The sequence below is a fragment of the Chrysemys picta genome, chromosome 14 (assembly GCF_011386835.1).
Source record: "Chrysemys picta bellii isolate R12L10 chromosome 14, ASM1138683v2, whole genome shotgun sequence".
Taxonomy (NCBI): Eukaryota; Metazoa; Chordata; order Testudines; family Emydidae; genus Chrysemys; species Chrysemys picta.
The window spans coordinates 43,661,929-43,684,359 of NC_088804.1; the positions used below are offsets into that span (position 1 = coordinate 43,661,929).

Here is a 22,431-nt window from a genome sequence, read left to right on the forward strand (position 1 = left end):
TGTACCGCAGCCGCAGGCTGGAACCTCTGTGCACACACCTCATCCCCTCGTACCCACATTTGCATTCACAATTCCCCAACACCACACACATGCCATCCAAGTATGTATTTTAATATGGCTAAATGTATACGTGTACATCTAGGAACAAAGAACCTAGGCCATACTTACAGGAGTGCAGTGACTCTGAAAAAGATTTGGGGTCATGGGGAATAATCACCTGAACTTGAGCTCCCAGTGTGATGCTACGGCCAAAAGAGCCTGGGATGCATAAACGGGGAAATCTCGAGCCGGAGCAGAGAGGTTATTTTACCTCTATATTTGGCACTGGTGTGACTGCGGATAGGATAATGTGTCCAGTTCTGGTGCCCACAATTCAAGAAGGAGGTTGACAAGTTGGAGAGGGTTCGGAGAAGAGCCAGGAGAATGATTAAAGGATTAGAAACCTGCCTTAGATTGAGCTCCTTGAATATATTCAGATATATATTTAGAGTGTCTGCATTTAGATAGCAAAAGAGGAGGTTAAGGGGGTGACTTGATTACAGTCTGTAAATATCTATAAAACTTAATATTTTGGGGAATAAAGATTGAATAATGGGCTCTTCAATTCATCAGAGAAAGGTCTAACATGATCCAATGGCTGGACGTTGAAGCTAGACAAATTCAGACTGGAAATAAGGTGTAAACTTTATAGTGATAGTAATTAACCATTGGACCAATTTACCAAGGATCTCCATCACGGACACTCTTTTTCTAGAATATATGCTGTACATTATTTTTGTGGACGTTCTATGACCTGTGCCAGAGACAACCTGTGCCTGCTGATGTGTGTGTGTGGGGGGGGGGACGCGCACAACCCCCAAACAGCTTGAGTCACACCTCCCTCACGCAGCCCCCCTCCTGGAAAGCTGCAGCTCCTCCCTGCAGCTTCCAGCTGTTCTGCCTGCCTGGCACAGCTCGCTGACACCGCTGCCCTGCAGGGAGGAGGCCTGGCCGCTCTGTGTGACTGAGCAATTTGGGGGGGCACATGACCCCAGATACCCCCCCATGCATTGCCTCTGGCCTGTGCTAATCAGGAGGTCAGACTTAGATGATCACAATGCTCCCTTCTGGCCTTGGAAGCTATGACTCTGTGAAGTGTATCCCACACTTACATACACCCCCATTACTTCTGACCACACGCACCTATGCCTGCGTAAATCTCTCATACACACAAGTTTGCATATGCACCTCCCACCATCCACACACACCTACATGTGCATCCACCTCACCACACCACGCATCTGTATACATATGTGCACATCAGTGATACCCACACACATCCATGCAGTACAACACTACCCGACATCCCATATACAGACACACCTGCATGTCACTGAACATACACACTGTGCAGATGTGCATATCACACTTCATGTGCACACACACTCACAGCTGATTCATTGCCAGACCTCTTTGCCTAGTTTTCTTGGTAAATCTTGGTGCAGTGAGTTTGTTCATCCTCAGCTCAGACTGTTTTGAAGCTCAGTGGAGCTGTGTAAAATGCTGACTGTTCAGTGATCTGTTCCGCTCGCCCTAGGATTTTCTATTCCAGGGAAACTCTGGTGTGAAGAGAGTGTGAATCAGCTGAACATCATGGCTGTTGCATTTGTAGTTTCATGCTACCCTCTTCCAAGCAAGTAGATACAAGTTGCCGGTTGTACCAGTTAATATCCCAGCAATAAATGGCTGAAAAAGCTGAAGGAATGGAGCTGTTGTTCTCGGGTGAGTGGGTGGCTGGGTGGCGGGAGGCTGCAAGTCCAAGCTCCTCTCTCCAGCTGTTCAGCAGTTTCTGAATGCAGCGCCATACTTTGGAATTTAGAGGCTAGCAGAGTTTTATAACTCAGCTGTGTGTGCTCCGCATGTGATAGTCTGCAAATTCTAAACTACTACGTCACTCCTTTTCTTTGTAGCATCATGTTCATGGAAAGTTTCCATCAATTATATGCTAAATGTCTGCAGCACAGATAAAGAGAGACGATGATGAACAATTAGAAAGCAAATAATTAATAAAAGATAGTAAAACTATGAGGAAACAAATCATTCTCACTACTTATTTAAAGACACTACATTTAGAAATGTTTATTAAATCTCCTGTAGCCATCTGCTGACAGTTCCAGCACCTTGCACTTGCCTTGGTGGGACACCTGAGGAAGAAGAGCCGTTTGTAGAAGCCGGTATGTTCATGAGTAACACTGCAGTGGTGCAGTCATGTAGGACCTGACCCTTTCTTGCCTCTGTGTCCTTGTGGATTGAGATCAGTGGGAGCTTTTGTGTCCAAGGAATGTGGGATCGCGCCCAGAGTTCTCAACAGTGTCTGCATTTTTCAGAAACAAGGCCCCCAGGTCATGCCACCAGAGCAGGATGAGTTGATCAGAGGTCACGGTCGGCGCAGGAAGCACGGCCATGGCTGTGGCTTGCGGGGGGTGGGGGGTCCTCAGAGGACATCCCCCGGCCACTGGAGCCAGGAACTGTTTAGTGGCCATGCTAGTCAGTGACTCCACTGATGTTCTGGGATTTGTCAGTGAATTGAAGCAGCAGATCTCAGCCATGAAAAACTGCTATTGTCTTCAATACACATCCTAGACTTTTAGGTTACTTCATGTTTGCTTGTAGTACATGAAAAATCTGCTAAGTATTTTACTTCTTGGGTGTGAAGGCTGAGTATGCCTCGTGCACTTTGTTACTGTATTTCTGTATTTTGTTTTAAAATCAGTTTTATGTTCAGAAACTACTGTGTTGTGTAACATCGTGATCTCCCAGAGAGAGAGAGAGAGATGGGGGTGAAAGTCAAGTAGCTAACAGGGAACCTGCAGACAATACAAGTATTAATGGATCACAGTTCTCAGAGTTTTCCCATTGACTTAAATGGGGCTGGGTTTCACACACACACACTGCAGCCAGTAATGGTGACAAAAGATGTACAAGCCATGCTCATATATGCATACCGCACCCAGTGTAACTCCTGATTGACTGACCCCTTCTCTCCTCAGTCCATGGGAACACTGGGTCCATTTAATCCAAAGATCTATCGCAGACTAACCAAATTTCCATAAATTCCTCTGATTTGTTGTTTCTTGTCGGCCACTAATTCTCTTAAGCAATATGATTCTAGAAATACAGAGCTCTTCATGAACACATGCATCATCTCTGCTCAGGGCTGTTTGATCTAAGATGAAAGAAAACACATGGTCACTGAAGAAGTGATGGGGCTTTTGGTGCTTGGGACAGGAGACCTGGGTAGAATTATCTCTCTAGCCCCATAGGTGTGTATGGAACCCTACAGAGAAATTAAACACATAATAAAAGTCCTTACCCTCTGGAGCCTATTTGCATAATAATTTATTTGTTTGTATGAATAATACAATAGCACTCAGAAGCCCCAATAAAATCCAGGCCCCATTTGTGCTGGGCGCTGTACAAACACATAGAATGTGGCAGCATGTACCCCGAAGTTCTGACAGTTTTATTAAGATCAAGAAGAAAAATCGGAAGGAACAAGGAATAGGTACAAGGGCCTCACCGAGGGGTGAGGGGGAGGCTATGTCCACAGCTGGCTTGTCCAGCGTTGTTTTTAAGTGTTGTTGTTTGTCTAACCCTTGTCCATTTTTTTTATTTTGAACTGTGCCTTTATTAACAAAAATGTGTGATAACTTTAGCCATTTTCTGCCTTTGTTTATGGTTGTCACTCGTGTTTTTGTTTGTTTTTAGCCGTTTTCCCTTTCGGGGTGTTTTTAGTTATATTTAACCATAGCGTTTTTTGTATTTTTAAAAATTATTTGTAACTTTTACTTTACTTCTACTTTTTTTCTGGGCAGGAGGCGACGATAAACGGAAGATTCCGGTTGTTTTCCCTTTGATTGTTAGGGCTAAGGCTGAGGAAGCAGAGTCAGGGAGCAGGGCGGGAGTGGCAGAGCGGAGGTTTGTGTCGGAAGGCTCACCGGAAGGTTTGTGTCTGGGGCTGGGGTTAGAAGGAAGAGAGTGGGTCTGGGAAGTGCCTGCCTGTCATCTCCAGTTAGTTGGATGTTTCTATAAAATACAGTCGCTGTAAAAGCAGCACTTCTGCTGTGTCTGTTTCTTTTTTCAGCCACATCTCCATTAGCTGAGAGAACCCTTGGAGGCAGCCCCTCCATCCTTCTAGGCATTTGCTTTACGTAAACCAGCCAGCAGACCGCTCTGTTAGTATTGATGTAGACATTACCACAAATCGCCACTTAGGGACCTGAAAGAATTGACTAACTGGTTTCAGATCCAATACACATAACTTGATCAGACGCAAAGTTTAAGTACACTTGCAGGCGTGCCAACTGCACCTACACGGGAAGTGACTCTTCTGTGCGCTGGTTAAAGAGGCCCTGAGGGGAAACCATGAAAAAATAAAGATCTGGGGTTAAGACATTTACTACAGTGGTTTTAAGATGGAGTTAGTCTAAGTATGAAAAAGTAAAACATCAGTGTGCTCTAGAAGACACATTCTGTCCTATACAGGCTGGTTTTAATTCTTGTGAACACTTAATAAAACTCTCCTTGGTTGAGGTTGTTGTCATTGTTACAGCAGCTCTGGTATCCTGGAGTTGTGTGGCCTGATTCTTATTTACATTAAGGCCCCTTTCCACCGTTCTGGCATTGACACCCACTTTCAGGCCCCTTTCCACCGCTAGCTTGGTGTGCAGGGGCGTTAGTGTACAGGAGGGTCAGCCCATAGTGCCAGATCACCTGGGAAACAAGTGAGCTCCCCTTGCAGAAAAGTCTCAACTGTTCAATGTGTCACGTCTTCCTCCATCTGTCTATCAGGCTGTCAGAGAGCAAGATCCCACTGGACTTCTGTGTTAACTACACCTCTACCCCGATATAACGCTGTCCTCAGGAGCCAAAAAATCTTACTGCGTTATTGGTGAAACCGCATTATATCAAACTTGCTTTGATCCGCCGGAGTGCGCAGCCCCGCCCACCCCCGGAGTGCTGCTTTACCGCGATATATCTGAATTCGTGTTATATCGGGTCGCGTTATATCGGGGTAGAGGTGTGTTTTCTGGAATCTGACTATGGGAAGGCCAGTGAGCAATCTCAGAGCTGAATGGAGATGGACATTGAAAACCTCCCTTTAAGACAATGGAGTTCTTGCAGGTCAGGGTGTAGGTCCATTGATGGTGCTGTATGCAGGGAGCTCCATAGGGAATAAACATGGAAGTTGATTTCCAGTCAGCCCCTGAACCTGACACAGTAATGCTGACAGGAGGCTCATGTCTCTGATGGTTACATGGAATGATATAAATCACATGCAAAGGGTGGCACATCTCTTCTTTTGATTACTGGAATCTATTCCAATAAGCCAATGATTTTTTTGCCCGAAGTTGAGGTATGCAATGAAAGAGAGTTGATAAAATTATATTCAGGAACTTTGGGGAAGACTTCTAGCACCAGCTTTCTGCCTGACCAGAGGTGATGGGTCAGCACTCCAAACCCCTGGTAGCTCTATGAAAGAGCAAGAAAGGATGCATTGGTGGGAAGTGACCTGAACCCACAGTCCCTGGGAGGGATGAGTATGGGAAGTTCCTGAGTTCAGAAGGAGGCAACTTGAAGAACTTCTTCAGCCTTCATTCTCTAGCTCCTACCTAGACTCTCATCTTCTAGTGAGTGATAGGCCTCATTGGAAACAATGAATGAGAATACACTGGTGCTTCTGTGTGTTAAGTCTAAAGCATGAATAACCTCTCCATTTGTATGCTCTAGGATTAGCTGTTCCAAGAAGCAATCATTTAAGTTGTTAAGAGATTGCTTTTATACACTTTGTCCCAATAGGACATTTGACCAGTTTATATGCAAATAGCTGAATTGACCTTGTATTCTTTATGAGACTTAATTCATTCTTTATTCTGCCTCAATACTGCCTACTCAATATCCTTTTCTGGATTTGGTTTGGTGGTATAACAAGACTAGTATATTTACATCCATACAAATTCTACGGTCTAGTACTTTGCATTGAGAAATGTTATTTCATTAAATTCTATGGACTTTTTAAAGTGTAGCACTGTCCACCTTTATGTCTGAATTTGCCCTTCCTGTAAAGTCTATAGCCAGGTATTACAGTAACCCATTGTTTTTGTCTTTCTGTTGTGTTTTATAAATGCCTATTAAGTCAGGGGCCTCTTCCATTGCCAGGCACTAACCTATTTTTGCTTTTAAGTAGGGCTGTTGATTAATTGCAGTTAACTCACGCGATTAACTCAAATTAATTGTGATTTTAAAAAATTAATCGTAATTAATTGCAGCTTTAATCGCACTGTTAAACAGTAGAATACCAATTGAAATTTATTAAATATTTTGGATGTTTTTCTACATTTTCAAATATATTGATTTCAATTACAACACAGAATACAAAGTGTACAGTGCTCACTTTATATTACTTTTGATTACAAATATTTGCTCTATAAAAATGACAAACAAAAGAAATAGTATTTTTCAATTCACCTCAGACAAGAACTGTAGTGCAATCTCTTTATCGTGAAAGTGCAACGAACAAATACATAACTGCACTCCATAACAAAACAATGTAAAACTTCAGAGTCTACAAGTCCACTCAGTCCTACTTCTTGTTCAGCCAATCGCTCAGACAAACAAGTCCGTTTACATTTACGGGAGATAATGCTGCCCACTTCTTATTTACAATGTCACCAGAAAATGAGAACAGGCGTTCGCATGGCGCTTTTGTAGCTGGCATTGCAAGGTATTTAGGTGCCAGATATAGTAAACATTCATATGCCTCTTCATGCTTCAACCACCATTCCAGAGGACATGCTTCCATGTTGATGATGCTTGTTTAAAAAAAAAATGTGTTAATTAAATTTGTGACCGAACTCCTTGGAGGAGAATTGTATGTCTCCTACTCCAAGGTTTTATCTGATTTCTGCCATATATTTTGTGTTATGGTAGTCTCGGATGACGACCCAGTATATGTTGTTTGATTTAAGAACACGTTCACTGCAGATTTGACAAAACACAAAGAAATATCAGATTTCTAAAGATAGTTACAGCACTCAACCCAAGGTTTAAGAATCGGAAGTGTCCTCCAAAATCTGAGAGGGACGAGGTGTGGAGCATGGTTTCAGAAGTCTTAGAAGAGCAACACTCTGATGCAGAAACTACAGAACCCAAACCACCAAAAAAGAAAATCAACCATCTACAAAAGCAATTTTCCCTCTCTTGGTATTGACACCTCCTCATCAATTAGTGGGAGTGGACCACATCCACCCTGACTGAATTGGCCTTCAACATTGGTTCTCTAATTATAAGGTAACTCCCTTCTCTTCATGTGCCAATATATATTTATGCCTGTATCTGTAATTTTCACTCCATGCAGCTGAAGAAGTGAGGTTTTTACCCATGAAAGTTTATGCCCAAATAAATCTGTTCATCTTTAAGGTGCCACCGGACTCCTCATTGTTTTTGTGGATACAGACTAACACGGCTACCCCTCTGAACCTTGTGTTGGTGGCATTGGACTCAGATGATGAAAATGAACATGCATCGGTCTGCACTGCTTTGGATGGTTATTGAGCAGAACCTGTCATCAGCATGGACGCATGTCCTCTGGAATGGGGGATGAAGCATGAAAGGACATATGAATCGTCAGTGCACCTAGCACATAAATATCTTGCGACGCCAGCTACAACAGTGCCATGAGAACGCCTGTTCTCGCTTTCAGGTAACATTGTAAACAAGAAGTGGACAGCATTATCTCCTGCAAATGTAAACAAACTTGTTTGTCTGAACGATTGGTTGAACAAGAAGTAGGACTGAGTGGACTTGTAGACCTTAAAGTTATACATTGTTTTATTTTTTACATAATTCTACATTTGTAAATTCAACTTTCATGATAAAGAGATTGTACTACAGTATTTGTATTAGGTGAATTGAAAAATACTATTTCTTTTGTTTTTTACTGTGCAAATATTTGTAATAAAAAATAAATATAAAGTGAGCACTGTACACGTTGTATTCTGTGTTGTAATTGAAATCAATATATTTGCAAATGTAGAAAACATCCAAAAATATTTAAATAAATGGTATTCTAATATTGTTTAACAGTGTGATTAATTGCAATTACATTTTGTAATCATGTGATTAATTGCGATTAATTTTTTTAATCGCTTGACTGCCCTATTTTAAGCTTTTGCATTGGTTATAATTTTTGGCTATTGTGCCTATTTTTTACCATGTTACTTTCCAGAGCATGCATTTGGAATCTCAACCTATCCGTTCTCCAGTTCAGCTGCAGCTTCTGTCCTATCCTTTAGTGCTGACACTTAAGAGAAAAAGAAAAGAAAATTAAAAATATTAAAGACTTCAGCCCTGCTTTTATTAGAAGTAACATGATTAAATAAAGCAGGTACACAGGGGAGAGGAAATGGAAATGAATAAGACTTCAGAAGGTTTTTTTCCTATGATGCTTCCTTTTCTCTTTTTTGTTGTTGTTAATTTCTCTGTTGAACCAATGAGAGACCAGAAAAGTGAGACTTGGGACTTATCATTCATATCTTGACATGTATAGAAAGGAAGATGAGGAACAAATCAGAATTCCTTTACCAGATCCCTTATCACTGTGCCTTCCAACAACTTTTGGGGATAGGAAGGGATTGCATTTGTGGCATCTGGCAAGACTGCGCCTAGTGAGTTGTCTAAACTTACATGTGACAGTACACAGCAGTGATTCCTAACCTTGCAGCCCAATAACCTTGTGCCAGATGCCACAAATGCGGCCCATGTGACATCATCAGGGCTATACAGGTAGTAAATATATTGTGTGGCTGCATATGTGGCCCACAATGGTAAATAGGTTGAGAACCACAGAGACCTGATCTCAGCTCAGTGTCACCTACTATCTCAATGAGTCCATCTGGGAAGCTCCTGGGAAACCTGAACTACACAGTCTGAGAAGGAAGCTATGGACTAAGGCTCTGAATGTTTTTGGTTTGGATTTGTGGCTTCACAGCTTATGGGTCCAGGTCAAAAAGTTGGAAGCTGAGATTTTGTAGAGCAGGGGGTCTCAAACTAGGGGATTGGAACCCCTCAGGGAGTCAGGAGGTTATTACTTGGGGGGTCGCGAGCTGTCAGCCTCCACCCCAAACCCCGCTTTGCCTCCAGCATTTATAATGGTGTTAAATATATAAACAAGTGTGTTTAATTGATAAGGTGGGTTGCACTCAGAGGCTTGCTATGTGAAAGGGATCACCAGAACAATAGTTTGAGAACCACGTTCTAGAGGATCACAGCAGTTACATGTCAGTCTGCACACTGGAACTTGAGAACGTGACAGGCAAGAAAGGTGGAAGGGAGGGAGGACAAAATAAAACCACTCGCTGGGAAATGCAGCTGCATGTGCAGTAAATCTAGGTGCTTCACAAGGAGTGACAGGAAATGTTTTTTTCTCTGACTTTGGCTCAAGCAGCTAACTGTCATGAATGGCAGAGGCAGAGTTGTCTGACCTAATGCAGTGTCTGATCATGCGACTTGTGCTCTGGGAAGCTGGGACTGCTGCTGCAGGCCCATATTTTGTATTCCCCAAAATTTAATATTGCTATGAAAGCCCAAGCATGGTTCAGCAGGGGACTGAAGACTGTTTTCTTATTACTAAACAGAAAGGTATTAACAGCACAATCTAGAAATAACAAAAATAAAAAAGGTGGGGGTGGGGGGAAGCGAAAGCAAAGCACAGAAAAGAAAAGACGGCTGCCTGCTCTTTTCTTCTTGGTATTATTATTTGTGACAAAGCCCTTGGTCCATTTTTCTTCATAATTTGCAGGACTCCTAATGGGAACAGCACCTCCCAATTACCATGGCTGCCAAAGGCTAATTTGGTTACCCTCAGAATCCACAATAGAGTAACTGTGTCGGCCCTTTGTAGATATTTGCATACTATACATACCAGGAATGTAAAACAGCTGCCTGGCCCCTATTCCACTATCATGGCAATTATGGGTCATTAGCTTTCTTTCTTTCTTTCTTTCTTTCTTTCTTTCTTTCTTTCTTTCTTTCTTTCTTTCTTTCTTTCTTTCTTTCTTTCTTTCTTTCTTTCTTTCTTTCTTTCTTTCTTTCTTTTTCTTTTCTTTTTCTCGTCTTCCAGACTCTGCCAGGCAGTAGAAGCAGCTAATGTTTTTGCAGGGACAGAAGCAGTGAGAAAAGAGGAACTGCCTTGTCTTATTTGAAGAGTTGGAGGCTGATAAACTGCCACTTGAGTGGTGTTAGTACAACTCTATTCTTTTATTTCTTGATTACCGTCTCCTTCTTTCTTTTCTTTTTAGTGTCTTCCCCAAAAGAATGTGTGTGTGTGTGTGTGTGTGTGTGTGTTTTCAAGAGGTGTGTATGAGTTCAAGGGGTACGTGTGCACTTTGTGCTGGTTGTTAAGGGGTTTCAGTTGGTGACTGTGAGGAACAGCTTTCCTAGTGGTAAAGCAAAAGCACGGGGCTTTGAGCAGAGGCGTGTGCTTGCACTTGTCGTGTATGTTCCAATCAGACACTTCCTGTCAACACTTTCCTACTGCTGGGATACACTCAAGGGCTTCTGCTGAAACTGTTGCAGATTACTGTGGGCCCAGGAATTAAAGAAGTGGACAGAAAGAAAGCTTATCTTAATTTGTTTTGCATTCAATTTGTCAAATGATCAGAGGCTTTTAATAGTTTCACTCCTTTTTCTTCTGAACAATATTTAGAGTCTCGTGGTAGTTTACACGGAAGCGATGGGATTGCACATACATATTTTTTGTGGGGGGGGAGCTGGTAATTATATTGACAATATGGATAGTTTGAAAGGCCCAAAGCTTTTGTGTTGTTTTGTTAAAGCAAATAAGGTAAAGCACAAATGTAAATTGCATTTCCAGGTTCACATTAGAGGTTTGCAAATAATACTGAGCTAATGGTTATTGCAAAGGCAAATAGCACTGGGATCAATAGTCTATACAGTAGAACGCAATACCTCTCTCTCTTTTAATCACCTCATTGCAGAAATGGCATTGAAATTTGAAATCTCATTTTCTCCATTTGTACAAATTGAACATAAATCATTGTGAGTGAGGGGAGGTGGCAGGCAACTTCACTCTTTGTGGGATTGCATCACTAATTAGGGCTGGGGGAAGCATGGGGGAGCGAGGGCCATAAGCAGGTGTTGCTGTAAATACAGAGCCATGGAGGAAGGAGGGCGTGCTCTTCCTTCATCTTTCTTTGTGTCCTGTTCCTCTGTCCGGGGAAGGAAAGAAATGAGCAGAAGTGGACAAACGATCGCAGCAAAAGGCTCAAATTATTATTTGTATGTGAGTGCGGAGTATGTTTGCCTGACACTGAACAAAGCACAAAGGCAGAGGCTGTCCCTGTCCCAAGGAGCTGGTGTTCTAGGTGGAGAGTCTGCCATATTGACAGGGAACAGCCTCAGCCCCCCGCAGAAACCTACCCAGGAGCTGGGATATGTCTGACTGCACACAGAGATGAGAGGGGAGCCCAAAGACAGCAACATAGAATGCCCCGTAGAGTAAAAGTCAGCCTGGGCTCCTCACCGGCTTTCTCTTCTGCTTGAGAAGTTTATTTCGGAAATATGGAAAACTCTTTGCTATCAATCACTGTAAACCCTTACTTCCTGGGTGGGAGCAGAGAAGCCCTGGCAGCCTGTGACTGGAGCATGTGCTGTGTATGCGCTCCCTCAACACCCAGCTTATCCGACATGAGTCAGGACATCAAAACATTCAGATAAGTAGGGTAGCTACTGGGTAAGTGATACAGGCTGAAAGACAGGACTGAGATTTGGATTAAAGGGGTTTAGATGTATGAACAGGGTTTTATTTGTCTAGGCAAAAAGGATATTGCAGTGGGCATTATGAAAGGAGGAGTCGGTGACTAGCAAAGGTTCATGCAGTGTGGCCGGGTATCAAGTACAACCCCATGCATAAAGACTTCAACCTATTCACTCGCCGTCCCAGAGATTTATCACTATCCCTGGATTTTTCCATCACTTTTCTGCATTCTAAACCATTACAATAGGGGATAAAATAGATAACTTCATGGGAAAAACTGTCGTTCGGACTTACAATCTAAATTAAGTCTCGCCAATTGCAATAGCTGAAAGAGAACAAAATAAAATAATAATAATAAAAAACAAATTTGGAAAATAAGGAGCAAACAGTGAGCCACTCGGAGCTTCTAGCAGAGAAGAACTCAAACCATTTGAGGGGCCGCAATCAAACGGGCTGAAATCAGACCACGTGGGCCACACAGGTTTGGAATGATTGGTTCAAGAAGAGAGAGACTGAAATAATTTCAAATGCTGGGTTTAAGAAAAGTTATTTTAAGATCCTTCCTCTTGAGGAAAGATAAACCAAGAGATTGTCTGAGAGGGAGTGAGCTTGCAGGATCTGCTGTAACAGCATTCCAAAAAAAGGGTTGCTTCCACACCATGGGCCAGACTGTCCCTTGGCCCTTGCAGAGAGAGCTTTCCCCAGCCCTATGCAAGGTCCAGGTGCAAATGCTGTTCTAGATTCAGGACTGGCTCCCTGCTAGTGCCTCCTAAGATGCACACCACACCCCGGAGGGTGAGGCGGGAGAATATATTGCACCCTGCTGCAGGGTGATGCAGCAGGCAAGCTCCCTCGGCTCTGCCTCACGCTCAGCACAGGCCTGTACGTGACTCACTGCAGTTCTGGAGTGGCTCAGAGCACTCCATTTAATGTCTGACTTCCCCAGCGGGCTCTGGAGACTGGGTACAAGATTACTGCTTTGCTCCATGCTGTTGCTTGTGTAAAACATGCCAAGTGGTTCTGAGTACCTCATGGTAGTGACAAGAGTGGAACTCCGAGTGTGCTGTCAGCACCTCGAACAGCGTGTTTAGCCCGTTCCACTTGTCTGCCTTATGTTGGATACATTTGAAGAATATCCAAAAAATGTTGTAAAGAAAAACATAATTTGTAATTAAAACCCTCTGCACTGAGCCTGTCAGAGGAAAGGGAGGGGAGACTGCTAGAAGGTTTGAACTGAAAACCTGTCAGACTTGGTGTGGATCTGAGTGTTGGGGCTGGGAATGTGGCACCGCCGATTGTGTAGCCAGTGGCTGTGCAGGTGAATATTTATTTAAATTTTTATAGTTGACTTATTGGGAGAGTTTTAAATGTGCCCATCTGATCGTTTCTGTTGCTTGTACACAAAATTAAAAAAGTTAAGTAACTTGATGTCAAATATTAACCGAAACAGCCTCCTGCATAAAGCCCATTAATTACCCTGGGCTTCCCAGACACTCAGATCTCGAGACTGCCGGCATAAATGCCCAGCCCATTTCAATGCGCGGGTTGGACTAGATGATCTCCTGAGGTCTCTTCCATCTCTAATCATCTATGATTCTAACTCCTGCAGCAGCATAGGGGGGAGAGATTCTCAAAGAGCCAGGCAGAGGTCAGTTTGGGCCAGCTGGCAGCCCAGAAACTCAGGAGTTTCTTCTGGAATCTGCCGTGGTGTACGACACACTCTCAGCTTTCATAAAATAACGTCTTTAGGCCGCGTGTTTGTGAACCAAGCGTACATGATTCAGCAGTGTCTGCTCTGAGAGGTGCGAACTGGCCACTGTTCGTTTCAGTGGGGTGTTTCTGCAGCATAGCAAGGATAATTAAAATGTCCCATTGTTAATTATGTTCCCGCTTATCAAAGCACACAAGAAAGAATAAGGCCATTGAATGTCTGCACCATATGCTGTGAATCATACCTAACTTCAGTGGCTCAAGTGGACAGAATTTGGTTTGTGGGAAGAGTTTGGAAGAGTTCTACTGCATTGTTTCAAATCAGACCTAACCAGGACCCCAAGCACATAGGACTTTGTGAATCACGAATAAGTAGTACCTTGAATTCCACCTAGGAGTGAATAAGGCTTTGTCAACCGCTGTTTGCTTGCTTTTTGGTGCCCCTGTTGCTACATGGATGTAATGTAGACAATACCTAAGAAACCTGGTCAGCCTCATGTTTACAAAAAGAGACACGGAGCTATGTCTGATGGCCCTGCAGCCCAGATCATTTCATTTTTTCCTGCAGGAACTTTACCTATGTGATGAAACAGAGGAGATTACAAACCTCCAGAGCCCTGCAGGAGAAAATCATTGTGTCAATAACAATAAGCATTTAAATAGCACTTTACATGTTCAGTGTGCTGTACAAGCATCCACTGATTAATACTGACAGCAAACCCTGATGGAGAAACTGAGGCAGGAGGGTAAAGTGACTCACCTGCCAAGGCCATAAAGCATGCTGCTGGGAGATACCACATTGGAACCTGGGAATTCCTCACTACCAATCATCTAACTACATTGCAGATGGGCAATGCCCAACACCAACCTCTAGGATCAGTCTGAGAGGACATAATGAAACCACTGAAACATGGTCCTGTCCACCCTGAGTGGAGTACACGGACAAGTCAATTCAGTCTCACAGTCAGTGGTATCAAAGGTCTCTAATGAGTCCAAAAGAATCAGAATGCACATCTGACCTCTATTCACAGGGAGCAGGCGATAATTGACCAACAAAACGACTGCCGTTTCTGTGCCATCTTAAGGCTTAGGGCCAAATTGAAAGGAGGTATAAAAATCTGAAGACTCCAGATGGATTCAGAGTTGCTTTGGCTGAACCTTCTCAGGAACCTTACCCAAATAGGGAAAGATGAATAGAAGGAGCTAGTGTGCAAGACTGAAAGTGTCAAGAGAGAATTATGGAGTATCATGTGAAGAGGTTAATCTCCAGCAGCATTAGGTCCAGTACTTTCTTTTCTGCCAAATTGTATCACTTTGGGAGGGGTACCAGTCTATCTTATCTGTTGTTGGCTAAAGTCCCCTGATTCCCCAGCTCATCCTGACCTCAATGAGCAAACCTTGTAAAAATTAAGCCAGAGAAGGTGCATTTGTCCTTTCCTGACCAGATGTGCTACAGTAGAGTTGGCCAATCCAGTCTGAATCTGATCGATTTTGTCTACAAAGTAGACAGGCATCAAAAACCCCAAGCCTCCAGAAATTGCACATCCTGGTCCTCTAGATCTTCAGCACATGGCACCATTGCTCAAGTCCCTAAGATACTTTTCACTGACCCTGAAAATGGCATCGTTCCCCATAGTATATGTCCCTCTTTAACAAAAAATAACTCTCCAAGCATCTCTCCTTTGAAACTTTCCTTTCCCCTGTCCCTTCATCCCTGCCCCGCTCCCAAAAGAAACAGCCTATAGAATCTGGGTTGGAGTCCTGATATACGGTGCGTGCTGACTCATCTGCACATGCACACACAAAGCAGGGAGCCACATCGAGAGGAGGAAGTAGAGAAGAGGAGAGGACAGTAGCAGGGCCAGTACGTTTCCACACTGCAGTGCCATTGGCTCAAATGCTGGCAACATTTTGGTGATTTTACATTTAAAATCATACTTCTCAGTTCAGGCCTCACAACCATAAAATCTAGCCCTCTACACTCTAGCTTGGAAATATTTTGCTAGTTAGCACTGAACTTTTTGCTATATATATTAAATATGCATCTGTTTTCCTACCTGAAGAAAGCAAAACTAGAAGTATTCATCTATTTACCAGTTATGCTTCTGAATGAAATATATATATATATATATATATATATATATATATTAGCTATAGACAGATAAATAATTCATGCTGGGGACAGGTATTTTAAAGGGTTTGTTGGGGTGATTTTGGGGTGGCCATTATACTCGTGGGTAGCAAAGTCATGAGTAGATTAGACAGCTCCAACAAATGAGTGCTAATAAGACCTTTACACGATACCACACCAGCATGTCTTCTGTGTACGGTACATATTTTACAGAAAATCTATTTCAGAAAGATTTTTAGCGAGTTTTAAGAATTTTTATTGGTGCTGTTTTTCATGCATCTCTTCTTGTAAAGCCAGATGGCTGTCATCACTGGGTGTCTGACTCGACAGGACTATGAAGAAGAGAAAAAAAATATAACTAATAAAATTTTAGAAACTCTAAAAATTACCTAAAGTAGCCTTTCTGTGCCTATTAATGTGATGACTTTAAGAGCTGATATCTTGGGACCTTCCACCTTGTGGAACAAGTTCTGTACCCACAAGGACAGCTGCAAGTTGAGCAGAGGTTTGGGATGTTTGAAGTAGACTGGGCAGAGAAGGAATAGAGTACAGTATGCACTGTACTTCCCTCTTCTCCTGCCCTATGGTGAAGCATGGATAGTGTTCAGTCCTGGACCAGTGACAGAATTAAAGACCATTGTTTCTTATGAATCCCTAAGACTGGGAATGGGAGCTTTACATCACAAGAGTCCTGTGCAGTTGGATACATACAGCCAAATTTTCAAAAGTTCCACCTCATTTTGGGTGCCTCCATGTTTGAGTGCCCAGCTTGAGATATCTTGGGCCTGATTTTTCTGAGGTGCTAAATGCCTGCAGTTCCATTTGGAGCTGTGTATACTTATCTCCTCTCCAGATGAAGGCAAGGTGTCTCAATTTAGGCTCCCAAATCCAGTGTCCACTTTTGAAAAAAGTGATCATGCAAGCACTTGGCTTTGCAGATTGAGGAATCTGAAAAATAATGTTCTTCAAAATGGATGAACTCTAAATATTTTCTAAAACAGTTTTGCTCTAAAACATGTAGCAAACACAGAACACAGGTTGGTGTGGTGTGTTATATAAGTTCTATTGTTGCTCTTTTGGGAGAGTGACAACTTACTCGTGGCTTTGGCACAAGTGAGTAAAGATCTGAGTCATCCCAAATGCGTGCTGATCAAAGCTTTCTGCTGCACCACACCATTATGGATAGTCTGTATTCACGTGTGTGCACACATACATACAACCACACAGTGCAAAATTTTTAGGAGAAGGAAAGAAAGAAAACAAGTGAACATCCTTATATTCATGGAACAATCTAGACTTCATTAAATACATATCAGTAATAGGAAATCTAGGATTGCTTCTCCCCATGAGTAGTGAATCAGACATGCATTTCTTTCGTGTTAGTGGGACTTGCAGGATTTTTTTTCTGTGAGCCACATTGTAATGTCACTGCACCTAGTTAAGTGAAAGTATTTGAGGGTGCATTTGTCATAAGATGATTCTCTTTCGTGGTTTAAAATCACAAAATTCTGAGGGCCAGTTCCCTCAAGTTCTTACCTGTGTCATAGATAGACTGGCCCTCTTACAGGAAGAATGCAAGGTCCCAAGCCTGGTTTTCCTTGTGGATGGACTGCCACATATTGTTGCCTCATTAAACTAGCAAATATGTCTTGTGAAAAACTGTGCCTCTGGCTATGTGACATCTGTAGAACTGGTCTGATTCCATAGTAAGAAACCAGATGCACTTCAAATGCATTAAATAAAATAAACAAATGATTTAATTCATATTACTTAAATATATTCATTTTCACAACACGACCAGATACGAACATGGTATGAGGACAGAGTAGTTTTGTATATGTTAAGAATCATAGAAATTAGAGATAAGAGATCCAATAGGTTGAGTTCACCCACTCCTCTAGCCACAGTGTCTTCTCCAGGGCATTGTCCAGCCTCGCTCTAACTGATCCAAGCAATTGGTCTTCTGCCACTTCCCCTGCAAGACATCCCTCACTGTTAGGAAACAATTCTTCATGTCCAACATCAATTTGCCTTTGCTCAGATTCAGAGTTATCCCACCATGAACCACCCCTCCCTCTCCTTGTGGTTTAAACCCTTCGGATGTATTTTGTGGATGGTTACAATGTCCTCTCTTAATCATTTCAGATTTGAAACTGGATCTAGAAAGGTGAAAGGGCAGGACAGCAGTCCTGGGCCTCAACTTTTATCCCTAGAGCAGATAACAAATCTCGACCTCAGTTATAACAAACAAATCCCCCACACAGCCCTGTCGTCTGTGTGTAATGTTAGAGGAGTAATGTAGGGCACAGTCTCTAGAGAGGAAGGTGGACACAATCCCTGCCCTTTGCCCATGGGCCCAACCCACAGAGTTGGGAGGAAAATGTGGGCTGAAGGTTCTGTTGAGCTCATTTGGAAGCGCTGTGCCCTTTTAGATCAATATTAGGGTTTATATATGTATATGGGGGCGGGGGTATATATAATTCTGAGCTGCCCTTTGCTTTAGCACAGTGAAAGTTGGAGACATGGAAAATAACTATTTATTAACACAGAGGATTGAAATCAGAGGAATGGGATAAATAATTCCCTGTGTTTTTGCTAGCATTAAAGCCTCCTTCCCATTGCCTCAGCCTATGATCAGATGAGGCTAACAAACAAGAAAAACTCACTGGCTTAAACTGTTTCTTTTAATGGTTGTATAGGACATATTCTCAACACTTTAATATCTCGCGCTGTCTCGCTCTGTCACCAATGAAGCTGGGATTTAGCCACACGTTGATCAGCAAGGACACACAGCTCCAGCCCCTCGGCGGCAGCTGGACAGCACCTTTAGGTGCTTTTGTCAAGTGCTAGGAAATAAAGTTTTCCTGTGAGATACAAAAAGGAAGAGGGGGAAAGGGATCCTCAGCTGGGGCAAGTCCTAAGTTAGCCTGTGATCCCCCTTGGTGTGCTCATGCCAAGGCACAGCTGTGACATTAACAGGCAGACATTCAATTCTGCAGATCAAAGCAGCCCTTCTTCAGACAATTACAGTAAAATGGAAGCTCTCCTTCAAGAGAAATGCACGTCTTTCTTTCTTTCTTTCTTTCTTTCTTTCTTTCTTTCTTTCTTTCTTTCTTTCTTTCTTTCTTTCTTTCTGAGAAAATTGGTTTTTCAGGGCTATAGAAAGAGCCGATTGGAAGCTGAAATCCTCTGTCTCTGCCCAGGGGTGGGATTCACAGGGTTAGACATGTAACATCTGAAGGCTGATTTTTTTTAAATTGATATCCAAGAATAAAAGAGAGAATAGTAGGAGAAGCTGATCAGGAATGAATAAAGTCTCCTTTTAAGCTGAAATACCCCCCTCCCCCCATTTTCCCTCCAGAAAAGCCGGACTGTAATTGCTTGCAATCACTCGGCACAAATTGTCTGCTCGTATTTGCTTTTTAATTTTGTATAATCTGGTCCATTTCGCTCTCCCTGCCTTTGAGCTTAACCTTTCTCTCATTCTCTCTCGCACGCGCCTTCCCTTTCTCTCTTGCTTTAATTCTTCAGTGTTGTTAAAAAAATTAGTAATAATTCCCAATGATATTTGATGGCTTTTACTAAGCAAAGGCACTTAGAAAAAATAAGACTGAATGGACACAGGCCACATCTGGTTAGATTTTCATCGCTGTCTGTGAAGTGTTTATTTATTTATGTATTTATTTTATGTATTTTTTCCTCAGAATACAATGGCTATTTTAATAAATATGTAGAATGACCCCAAAGTGAGCCAAGAGTTAGAAATCCTTTGTGCCCCCTGCAAGAGAGAGAGAATCCCAGGAAAAGAGAGAGGTTGCTTTAACTCGCTGTATGTGATTGGATTTCCCAGCATACCTTTCAATGTTCCTTTGTATCAAATTATTTACATTAAAGACTATGATCATGAAATTGAGATTACAGTAAATGCTGCTTATGTTAAAGAGTCTGGATTTGGAGGGAGGGATGGCGAGAGAGAGCCATAGCAGGAGCAGCAAAAGAGGGAGAAAAAATCAGGCTGTACCAGAAAAAGGGAGAAATGGGGCACATGTAAGATGAGGGAAAGTGGAGGCTGGCTGAGTGGGATAGAAGTGGGCGGAGCCATTAGGCGGGGTGGTTTGTTACCAGCCCCATTTTATATACATTTGGTAGTTAGAATTTTTGGTTTGAAATGGGGATATTGCATGTGCTGAAGTTCTCCGTGCCACACGGCGGGAAGAGAGACATGTGGATGTCGCATTTATTGCCAGGAGCTCCTAACTTCTGGGTGAGAAGTGACGGAGAACCGTGGCGTCGGTTGAGATTTTGCCTGGCAAGTGCTAGTGATTCCCATCTCTAGTCCTCCACCACTGCATGTTCTGTCCATTCCATGTAAATATAGCTGTCTACAGTGGCCAGATCCTGAGGGCCTTTCTCCAGCAGACTCCCATTGAAACCAGGGCTCAAGATTTGGCCCCGTTTCCCTGTTTTTGAGTAGAAACAAATTTTATTCTTATGTAGTTTTGATTGTACTAGAAAATGGTGGCTGAAAATGGGGGGGGGGAACCTAGAGAAGGGCAAACTCCATCAGAAAGCGTAGAGAGAACATTTCCCCTAAACTGTCTGTCAGAGAGAAAATAGCTTCTCATTGTTCATACTACTTTTAAAGATGAATACATGTAGCTTCAGTGGCATATCAGGGGCAGCTCAGAGATCAAATGGTTGAAGACTTCTACCACTCTGCGACTTTTCACATTTTTTTAACAGCTGACTGCCCTTAACCAACTCTACAGCCCATCCCTCAACTTCACCTGCTGTTCAGTCTACCGCTCTCCCTTATGTATGGCTGGCAAGCAGCGATACCTCTCGCTCAGCCATCCCAGCTGGCTGGCCATTTGCTCACCTGGGTCCAATATTCATCGGTTCTTTGGCTGCTAGTGGTTACCTTTCCAAAATGGTAGGGTAGTACTCTGGCTTAGTGTGTATGGTCATGCTGACGTCTAATGGCTGGAGGCCCATAGAGGTCAAAGCCTTATCACTCTTCCCAGCTGACAGAGATTCTCATTTAGCTCAAGTGCTATAGATCTGTTTTGGGGGATCCTTGGTTCTGGGCTGAATACCCAGTTGTTGTCTATAGTTCATGGATTCATCGTAATCCTCCTTATTCCACTAATACTCCCTTGCCCCAAAATTAACAATAAGAACAACAACAATGCTACCTAAGTCTTATTGGTGAAGATGGCCTGGGGCATGTTAGCTCACCTTTAACTTCTCATGGTTGTTGTCAGAGATTGTATATGCAACCAGAGCAGGGGTTAGAAGCCTTGTGGTAATGGTTTGTATGTAGTTTGTGGCTAGAAAAGGAATACATTGTTTTATTCATTTCAGAAGAAAACATGAGGATTATTTTGTTTTAATTTCTAGGGATTCTGAAGGGACGATTGTAGCCAGCAGCAGAGATGCCTTTTCCTTAGCCCTGTAGAACGTCTCTGGAAACAAACCTGGAGCCCAGTGCTGTGCAGGGACTCCCTGGAGAAGCAAGGGCCTTGAAACTCGACAGAAGTGCCCCACTGCTCCACCAAGAGTTCTCTTCTCGCACACATGCCCTTCTTACCGGGAGCCAGCCTGTGATGTCTCTGGTAAAGAACCTTTCCTTGATTTCTTTTACACCCAAATTTCTGCTAAAAATATAGGGCAGAGATTGCACAGAGAAAACGGAACATTTTTCCTGGGGATCTCCACTCTACTCACAGTGTACTGAGGCTGTAATTGGAGCAGGCAGAGAGGCATTCAGAGGGGCCCCTTCACCCTTGAAAAGATGCACAGATTCACCCTTTAAAAACAAAGAGTTGCTGATTCCAAGCAAACAAACCTTTAGAAAAAAGTGCAATTTAAAAAAGAAAATTACATGTATATTTTTTCTTGACACATTTTTAAGTGCTGTTTGTAACTGACTTACAATGCTCATATTATTCAGCTTTTCATTTGAAATTCTAATCAGTCCTTTGAATGGGCTAGTGTGGCCTGGGAAATGAAGGGAATAAAATATTTCCATTGAATTATGATTTTTTGCTGACTCCTTTGCTCACATCCCAGATCCACATTCTCTGGCACTAGACCATTCTTGATATAGTCTTAGTTGTTAGTCTGACAAAACATAAGAATACAGGAAACTATAGAAATGGAAGATAACCTGATAACATACCCAGGTCTGTCCCATCATATTGAGGTATTTACGAGCACACCCCTAAAGTTTGGAGGGTTTGGGATTTTATCCAAGTTTCCTTCTGATTTACTTTCCCTGCTAGATCACAAAGGAAGCTATTTTCTCTTAAGTTATACAGTATCTTTCCTAGTGGCAGAGCCTTGTTCTCTAGTTTTTCAGATTTAGCCATACCCGGCTTAAAAAGATAAGGCTGGTTTCTCAGACCAACACCTGGTATATGTTACATATCTTTAGTAAATACAACAACATTTGCCAAAACGCGTGGTTTAAGAAGATTGCTGTGCTTGAATTAAATAGAGGTTTAAACATCTGTTGGTGCTTTTTAAGGATGTTCATAGTTTAATGAGAAAATAGCAAAACCAGTAGCGTTGTCCTTCTTAGAAAGAGAAGATCTTTTTTGGACGATGATGGACAAAAATTCATGTTTCTGGTGTGGAGCACTACAGCATTCTAGAGCTGACTAGCGGCCTCATTCTCCAAGGTGTCCCCTGAGTGCTACCTGTGAGGTGCTGATCATCCGCAGCATCCACTGAGTCGACGGAAATTCGGAATGCTCAGAGTTTGACGGGGTTG

At 42.6% G+C, this 22,431-nt stretch overlaps 1 long non-coding RNA gene across 2 annotated transcripts in view; it reads left to right on the plus strand.

The window, feature by feature from the left end:
* LOC122173898 (uncharacterized) overlaps positions 1-22,431 on the plus strand; it is a 351,970-nt gene that overhangs the window by 263,147 nt on the left and 66,392 nt on the right. For both annotated transcript variants that reach the window (XR_010592690.1, XR_010592689.1), the window contains exon 3: positions 21,057-21,271. This is a non-coding gene — a long non-coding RNA (uncharacterized LOC122173898). The remainder of the gene's footprint in view (positions 1-21,056; positions 21,272-22,431) is intronic.